This window comes from Acipenser ruthenus, chromosome 22 (genome assembly GCF_902713425.1).
Source record: "Acipenser ruthenus chromosome 22, fAciRut3.2 maternal haplotype, whole genome shotgun sequence".
NCBI classification, from domain to species: Eukaryota; Metazoa; Chordata; class Actinopteri; order Acipenseriformes; family Acipenseridae; genus Acipenser; species Acipenser ruthenus.
Window position 1 is genome coordinate 14,936,849 of NC_081210.1, and position 9,971 is coordinate 14,946,819.

Here is a 9,971-nt window from a genome sequence, read left to right on the forward strand (position 1 = left end):
GCTCCAGTGTTTCACTCCTATTTAAAGCAGAATGGTGCATATTTTTTTTAATTGTTTACTGCAGTCTTAAATTATTTTTTGAAAGATGAAAATTCTGAGAACAAAGAAAACAAACATCTTGAGAGAGAGACTTTCAAATAAATGACATGTATAACCTCCTGATCCTCTCCCTGCTATACTGTAGCTACCATCATTGTACATGTCTAACCTGATCCTCTCCCTGCTATGCTGTAGCTACCATCGTTGTACATGTATAACCTCCTGATCCTCTCCCTGCTATACTGTAGCTACCATGATTGTACATGTATAACCTCCTGTTCCTTTCCCTGCTATACTGTACCTACCATCGTTGTACATGTATAACCTCCTGATCCTCTCCCTACTATACTATACCTACCATTGTTGTACATGTATAACCAACTGTTCCTCTCCCTGCTATGCTGTAGCTACCATCGTTGTGTGTGTGTGTATATATATATATATATATATATATATATATATATATATATATATATATATATATATATATATATATATAGTGCCCTCCATAAGTATTTGGACAGTGAATTCAAAATTGCTATTTTTGCTGTACACTCAAGCAATATGAAAATACGAGTAAAAGATTAATATGAGGCAAAAGTACAGAATGTCACCTTTTATTTCTGGCTGGTTCAACACATATACCAGCTAAGAATAACAGCACTTTCAGAGTTCCATAAGTATTGGGACATTTGGCTCACAGGTGTTTCTAATTGATGAGGTGTTTCCTGTAGCATTGATTGTTCACACATAACAGAGCTGTGAATGTGTAGTCTCAGTTCTATCCTTTGCTTTTGCCTTTGGAGTCTGTGTTTGGTGTCAGTAGGCATAATCCAACATGAAGACTAGGGAGCTGTCTATGAAAGAAAAGCAAGCAATTTGGAAACTAAAAGAAAAGAGGAACTCAATTAGAACCATAGCACAAAAGTTGGGCATAGCCAAATCAACAGTTTGGAATGTCCTGAAAAAGAAATAAATCACTGGTGTCTTCAGCAATTGGCAACGACCAGGTCGGCCAAGGAAAACAACAGCAGTTGATGACAGAAAAATGACCAGAGCTTTGAAAAACAACCCTAAAATAAGTGTCAGTGAAATCACCAACAACCTCCAGAATGCTGGGGTGAAAGTGTCACAATCTACTGTTCGCAGAAGACTTCGGCAGCAGAATTACAAAGGTTACACTGCAAGATGCAAACCTCTGATCAGCACCAAAAACAGAAAGGCCAGATTAGAATTTGCTAAAAAGTACAGAGATGAGCCAGTAGAGTTTTGGAACAGAGTTTTATGGACAGATGAGACAAAGATTAAACTTTACCAAAGTGATGGGAAGGCAAAAGTGTGGAGAAAAAAAAGAATTGCAGATGATTCAAGGAAATGCATGCACATGGATTAGGGAGTGGTTAACATGTAGAAAACAGAAAGTATTGATTAGAGGAGAAACCTCAAAATGGAGCAAGGTAACCAGTGGAGTACCACAGGGATCAGTATTAGGTCCTCTGCTATTCCTAATCTACATTAATGATTTAGATTCTGGTATAGTAAGCAAACTTGTTAAATTTGCAGACGACACAAAAATAGGAGGAGTGGCAAACACTGTTGCAGCAGCAAAGGTCATTCAAAATGATCTAGACAGCATTCAGAACCGGGCAGACACATGGCAAATTACATTTAATAGAGAAAAGTGTAAAGTATTGCAAGCAGGCAATGAAATGTGCATTATAAATATCATATGGGAGATACTGAAATTGAAGAAGGGATCTATGAAAATGACCTAGGAGTTTATGTTGACTCAGAAATGTCTTCATCTAGACAATGTGGGGAAGCCATAAAAAAGGCCAACAAGATGCTCGGATATATTGTGAGAAGTGTTGAATTTGAATCAAGGGAAGTAATGTTAAAACTTTACAATGCATTAGTAAGACCTCACCTAGAATATTGTGTTCAGTTCTGGTCACCTCGTTACAAAAAGGATATTGCTGCTCTCGAAAGAGTGCAAAGAAGAGCAACCAGAATTATCCTGGGTTTAAAAGGCATGTCGTATGCAGACAGGCTAAAAGAATCTATTCAGTCTTGAACAAAGAAGACTACGCAGTGATCTGATTCAAGCATTCAAAATACTAAAAGGTATAGACAATGTCGACCCAGGGTACTTTTTTGAAATGAAAAAAGAAACAAGGACCAGGGGTCACAAATGGAGATTAGATAAAGGGGCATTCAGAACAGAAAATAGGAGGCACTTTTTTACACAGAGAATTGTGAGGGTCTGGATCCAACTCCCCAGTAACATTGTTGAAGCTGATACCCTGGGATCCTTCAAGAAGCTGCTTGATGAGATTCTGGGATCAATAAGCTACTAACAACCAAACGAGCACGATGGGCCGAATGGCCTCCTCTTGTTTGTAAACTTTCTTATGTTCTTATGTTCTTATGATCCAAAGCATACCACCTCATCTGTGAAGCATGGTGGAGGTAGTGTCATGGCATGGGCATGCATGGCTGCCTCTGGAACGGGCTCACTCATCTTTATTGATGATGTAACGAATGATGGCAGCAGCAGAATGACTTCAGAAGTGTACAGAAGCATCTTGGTTACCAATGTACAAGAAAATGCCACCAGACTCATTGGGCAGTGCTTCACAATGCAACAGGACAATGACCCAAAACACACTGCCAATGCAACCAAGGAGTTCATCAGGGGAAAAAAGTGGAAAGTTTTAGACTGGCCAAGTCAATCTCCTGATTTAAATCCGATTGAACATGCATTTCATTTGCTGAAGAGGAGACTGCAGTCAGAAACTCCCCAAAACAAGCAACAGCTGAAAATGGCTGCAGTAAAGGCTTGGCAAAGCATCTAAAAGGACGATACCAAGAGTTTGGTGATGTCAATGGGTCAAAGACTCACTGCTGTTATTGCATGCAAGAGATTTGCAATTAAATACTAGCTTTTATACTTCTTATATTTGCTTTAAGCTGAATTGTCCCAATACTTATGCTCACATACAATGGGGGAATGGAACTCTAAAAGTGCTGTTATTCTTACTTGGTAAAACATGTATGTCTTGAAACCACCAGAAATAAAAGGTGACATTCTGTACTTTTGCCTCATATTAATCTTTTACTCGTATTTTCATATTGCTTGAGTGTACAACAAAAATAGCAATTTTGACTTCACTGTCCCAATACTTATGGAGGGCATTGTGTATATATATATATATATATATATATATATATATATATATATATATATATATATAATTTGTTTATTTAGCAGACACCTTTATCCAAGGCAACTTACAGAGACTAGGGTGTGTGAACTATGCATCAGCTGCAGAGTCACTTACAACTACGTCTCACCCGAAAGACAGAGCACAAGGAGGTTAAGTGACTTGCTCAGGGTCACACAATGTGTCAGTGGGATTTGAACCAGGGACCTCCTGGTTATAAGCCCGTTTCTTTAACCACTGGACCACACACACACATATTGTATATATATATATATATATATATATATATATATATATATATATATATACATATATATATATATATATATACATATATATATATATATATATATATATATATATATATATATATATATATATATATATATATATGCAATCATTTTATAACCCTTCTGTGTATCGAATCTGAAACAGTTTGTCTCATTTTGTTTCTCCAGTTTTGGACTTTAGGAGACGTTTAAAAAATCACATTCAGCAAAGTGAAGAGGCGGAGCTGTGCAAAACATTCTCCCTCTGCCACATGATGAAGATCAAGGGTTAATATCAAAACAACAAAACGTTCTCCCTCAGCCACATGATGAAGATCAAGGGTTAATATCAAAACAACAAAACATTCTCCCTCTGCCACATGATGAAGATCAAGGGTTAATATCAAAACAACAAAACGTTCTCCCTCTGCCATGTGATGAAGATCAAGGGTTAATATCAATACAACAAAACATTCTCCCTCTGCCATGTGATGAAGATCAAGGGTTAATATCAATACAACAAAACGTTCTCCCTCTGCCACATGATGAAGATCAAGGGTTAATATCAATACAACAAAACATTCTCCCTCTGCCACATGATGAAGATCAAGGGTTAATATCAATACAACAAAACATTCTCCCTCTGCCACATGATGAAGATCAAGGGTTAATATCAATACAACAAAACATTCTCCCTCTGCCACATGATGAAGATCAAGGGTTAATATCAAAACAACAAAACATTCTCCCTCTGCCACATGATGAAGATCAAGGGTTAATATCAAAACAACAAAACGTTCTCCCTCTGCCATGTGATGAAGATCAAGGGTTAATATCAATACAACAAAACATTCTCCCTCTGCCATGTGATGAAGATCAAGGGTTAATATCAATACAACAAAACGTTCTCCCTCTGCCACATGATGAAGATCAAGGGTTAATATCAAAACAACAAAACGTTCTCCCTCTGCCATGTGATGAAGATCAAGGGTTAATATCAATACAACAAAACATTCTCCCTCTGCCATGTGATGAAGATCAAGGGTTAATATCAATACAACAAAACGTTCTCCCTCTGCCACATGATGAAGATCAAGGGTTAATATCAATACAACAAAACGTTCTCCCTCTGCCACATGATGAAGATCAAGGGTTAATATCAAAACAACAAAACATTCTCCCTCTGCCACATGATGAAGATCAAGGGTTAATATCAAAACAACAAAACGTTCTCCCTCTGCCATGTGATGAAGATCAAGGGTTAATATCAATACAACAAAACGTTCTCCCTCTGCCACATGATGAAGATCAAGGGTTAATATCAAAACAACAAAACGTTCTCCCTCTGCCACATGATGAAGATCAAGGGTTAATATCAATACAACAAAACATTCTCCCTCTGCCACATGATGAAGATCAAGGGTTAATATCAATACAACAAAACATTCTCCCTCTGCCATGTGATGAAGATCAAGGGTTAATATCAATACAACAAAACGTTCTCCCTCTGCCACATGATGAAGATCAAGGGTTAATATCAATACAACAAAACGTTCTCCCTCTGCCACATGATGAAGATCAAGGGTTAATATCAATACAACAAAACATTCTCCCTCTGCCACATGATGGAGATCAAGGGTTGATATCAATACAACAAAACATTCTCTCTCTGCCACATGATGAAGATCAAGGGTTAATATCAATACAACAAAACGTTCTCCCTCTGCCATGTGATGAAGATCAAGGGTTAATATCAAAACAACAAAACATTCTCTCTCTGCCACATGATGAAGATCAAGGGTTAATATCAATACAACAAAACGTTCTCCCTCTGCCACATGATGAAGATCAAGGGTTAATTTCAAAACAACAAAACATTCTCCCTCTGCCACATGATGAAGATCAAGGGTTAATATCAAAACAACAAAACGTTCTCCCTCTGCCATGTGATGAAGATCAAGGGTTAATATCAATACAACAAAACATTCTCCCTCTGCCATGTGATGAAGATCAAGGGTTAATATCAAAACAACAAAACGTTCTCCCTCTGCCACATGATGAAGATCAAGGGTTAATATCAATACAACAAAACGTTCTCCCTCTGCCATGTGATGAAGATCAAGGGTTAATATCAAAACAACAAAACATTCTCCCTCTGCCATGTGATGAAGATCAAGGGTTAATATCAATACAACAAAACGTTCTCCCTCTGCCACATGATGAAGATCAAGGGTTAATATCAATACAACAAAACGTTCTCCCTCTGCCACATGATGAAGATCAAGGGTTAATATCAATACAACAAAACATTCTCCCTCTGCCACATGATGGAGATCAAGGGTTGATATCAATACAACAAAACATTCTCTCTCTGCCACATGATGAAGATCAAGGGTTAATATCAATACAACAAAACGTTCTCCCTCTGCCACATGATGAAGATCAAGGGTTAATATCAATACAACAAAACGTTCTCCCTCTGCCACATGATGAAGATCAAGGGTTAATATCAATACAACAAAACGTTCTCCCTCTGCCACATGATGAAGATCAAGGGTTAATATCAATACAACAAAACATTCTCCCTCTGCCACATGATGAAGATCAAGGGTTAATATCAATACAACAAAACATTCTCCCTCTGCCATGTGATGAAGATCAAGGGTTAATATCAATACAACAAAACGTTCTCCCTCTGCCACATGATGAAGATCAAGGGTTAATATCAATACAACAAAACGTTCTCCCTCTGCCACATGATGAAGATCAAGGGTTAATATCAATACAACAAAACATTCTCCCTCTGCCACATGATGGAGATCAAGGGTTGATATCAATACAACAAAACATTCTCTCTCTGCCACATGATGAAGATCAAGGGTTAATATCAATACAACAAAACGTTCTCCCTCTGCCATGTGATGAAGATCAAGGGTTAATATCAAAACAACAAAACATTCTCTCTCTGCCACATGATGAAGATCAAGGGTTAATATCAATACAACAAAACGTTCTCCCTCTGCCACATGATGAAGATCAAGGGTTAATATCAAAACAACAAAACATTCTCCCTCTGCCACATGATGAAGATCAAGGGTTAATATCAATACAACAAAACATTCTCCCTCTGCCATGTGATGAAGATCAAGGGTTAATATCAATACAACAAAACATTCTCCCTCTGCCACATGATGAAGATCAAGGGTTAATATCAATACAACAAAACGTTCTCCCTCTGCCATGTGATGAAGATCAAGGGTTAATATCAATACAACAAAACATTCTCCCTCTGCCATGTGATGAAGATCAAGGGTTAATATCAATACAACAAAACATTCTCCCTCTGCCATGTGATGAAGATCAAGGGTTAATATCAATACAACAAAACATTCTCCCTCTGCCATGTGATGAAGATCAAGGGTTAATATCAATACAACAAAACATTCTCCCTCTGCCATGTGATGAAGATCAAGGGTTAATATCAATACAACAAAACATTCTCCCTCTGCCACATGATGAAGATCAAGGGTTAATATCAATACAACAAAACATTCTCCCTCTGCCATGTGATGAAGATCAAGGGTTAATATCAAAACAACAAAACATTCTCTCTCTGCCACATGATGAAGATCAAGGGTTAATATCAAAACAACAAAACATTCTCCCTCTGCCACATGATGAAGATCAAGGGTTAATATCAAAACAACAAAACGTTCTCCCTCAGCCACATGATGAAGATCAAAGGTTAATATCAAAACAACAAAACATTCTCCCTCTGCCACATGATGGAGATCAAAGGTTAATATCAATACAACAAATATTCAATACATTGTGACCCCAAAAAATCAGCCATGGCCTGACCTTTGAGCCATCAAATGAAATTCTGTGACAGTGTAAAATTGCCATTTTTCTGGTGACTTTACATGGAGTGACCTATACAGTATATTGCTTCATGATTTATTCTCTCTTATTATTATTATTTATTTCTTAGCAGACACCCTTATCCAGGGCGACTTACAATCGTAAGCAAATACATTTCAAGTGTTACAATACAAGTAATACTGATAATTCAAAAATAGGACTTAATCTTTGGATTAAGGTTTTACTCTGGGGAAATTCTCTCTAATACTGAGGTTCTCAGAAAATCTGTTCACTAATCCCCTGAAAAAAACAAAGACAGAGAGAGATCAGTGTTCATGTTTCATCTCTGAGCTTTCATGGCATGCAACGGGAAAAGAAAAGGGAAGAACACATCCAGATACATTCACAGTGTGAAGGCTTGTGAAGAACACATCCAGATACATTCACAGTGTTGGAGCTTGTGAAGAACACATCCAGATACATTCACAGTGTGAGGGCTTGTGAAGAATACATCCAGATACATTCACAGTGTTGGAGCTTGTGAAGAACACATCCAGATACATTCACAGTGTGAGGGCTTGTGAAGAACACATCCAGATACATTCACAGTGTTGGAGCTTGTGAAGAACACATCCAGATACATTCACAGTGTGAGGGCTTGTGAAGAACACATTCAGATACATTCACAGTGTGCGGGCTTGTGAAGAACACATCCAGATACATTCACAGTGTGAGGGCTTGTGAAGAACACATCCAGATACATTCACAGTGTGAGGGCTTGTGAAGAACACATCCAGATACATTCACATTGTGAGGGCTTGTGAAGAACACATCCAGATACATTCACGGTGTTGGTGTTGGAGCTTGCAGGTAAGCATTGTTTATGAGATCTTACAGAACAAAATCTTTCTTGTTTGTATCTCTTTTTTAATATGCTTTCCCTTTAAAAACAGACTTATGGTACATTTTTTATTTTTTTGTTTAGTAGCTTAGCTATAATTTCTATCAATAAACACGGTATTACACATACCAGGGTTTATTCAATTGATCTAAATAGTGGAATATCTAACTGTCATTGATTAAATCATTAAAAGAAGGGGACTTTGATAAAACCAACACATGTAACTGTGTGTGTGTGAGTCTCTACAGTATATATTTGTCTTTAAATTATAAGTCACATCAGTTATGTATGTTAATATTATCTGTATCAAAGCGAGACAGAGTGCAGGAACTACACATCCACAGGATTCATCACCAAACACTTTGAAACATGCAATAGAAGGACAGCTCCTTGTTAATATTTAAAAGGTGGAGGGATTTGGATTCAACACTGTTCAGATCAGTTCAATAGAGCTCTGTATGCTGTAATGTGCGCGACCTTACTTTCCTATTCCATATCTTGTCAACATAACAGCTTGCTTATTGACTAATGTTGGTTAATAGTTTAAGATGAATAGCTCTTGAATATGTCATTAATGATATGTAAGTGTATAGTTGTATCAAAAGGTTACATACACCAATGGAAATTTATAATTTCTAGAAATTTCTTGAAAACAAAGACTTTTAGGAAAAATCTTTTGTAGCAAAAGTTTTGCTTTAGTGGATGAGGAATACAAGTTACAAGAAATAGATGTCTACAATTATTTATTTCAGCATTTTTTGCAAAAAAATGCTAATTCAAAAGTATTCATACCCTTTGATGCTATGATAATATTGTCTACAAGGTGCTAGAAACTTCAATATGATAATACAGAACCTAATTCTAGAAAAGTCTAGAAAATGCTGGATTGTAGGTGAACATTCTTAGAGAGTATAAAAGGGTTAGGCATAGGATGATTGCTGTCAATACCAATAAGGCAATATGGGGAAAAAGTAAAGAGCTATCTGAAGGCAGAAAATGATTTATTGTCATAAAGCTGGAGAAGGATACAAGAAGATTTACAAGCATTTGAGTATCCAATTTTAATTTTCTATTATCAAGAAGTACAGGGGTTTCCATTTCAACCATAGGTCGAGTATTGCATGGTGAAGGTCTCAATGGTCGCAGGCCAAGGAAAAAGCCACTTTTAGGAAAATGTCACAAGGACAAAACAGCATTTGAACGATGGGTATGAGTTTTGGTCAAAGGTTTTGTGGAGTGATGAAACAAAAATCAAACTATTTGGTCATGCTGATTGTTGTTATGTTTGGAGAAAGTCTGGTGAGGCGTACAAAGAAAAGAACACCATACCTACTGTCAAGAAATGAGGTCGTAATATCCTTCTATGGGGCTGTTTTTCCTCTAATGACACAGGAAATTTAGTTCCAATACATGGTAAAATGGATTCCATAGCATACCAAAAGATATTGGCCAATCATCTGAAACCCTCCTCTACAAAACTTGGTTTAAAGCACAAATGGATGTTCCAGCACAACAATGATCCAAAACACACATCAAAATCTACTTCACAATGGTTAAAGAGGAATAAAATCAAGGTTCTGGAATGGCCTAGTCAGTCCTGATCTAAATCCGAATGAGAATCTTTGATATGAGTTGAAGAAGGCTGTGCACAAGAGAAGTCCTCGGAATTTGAATGAA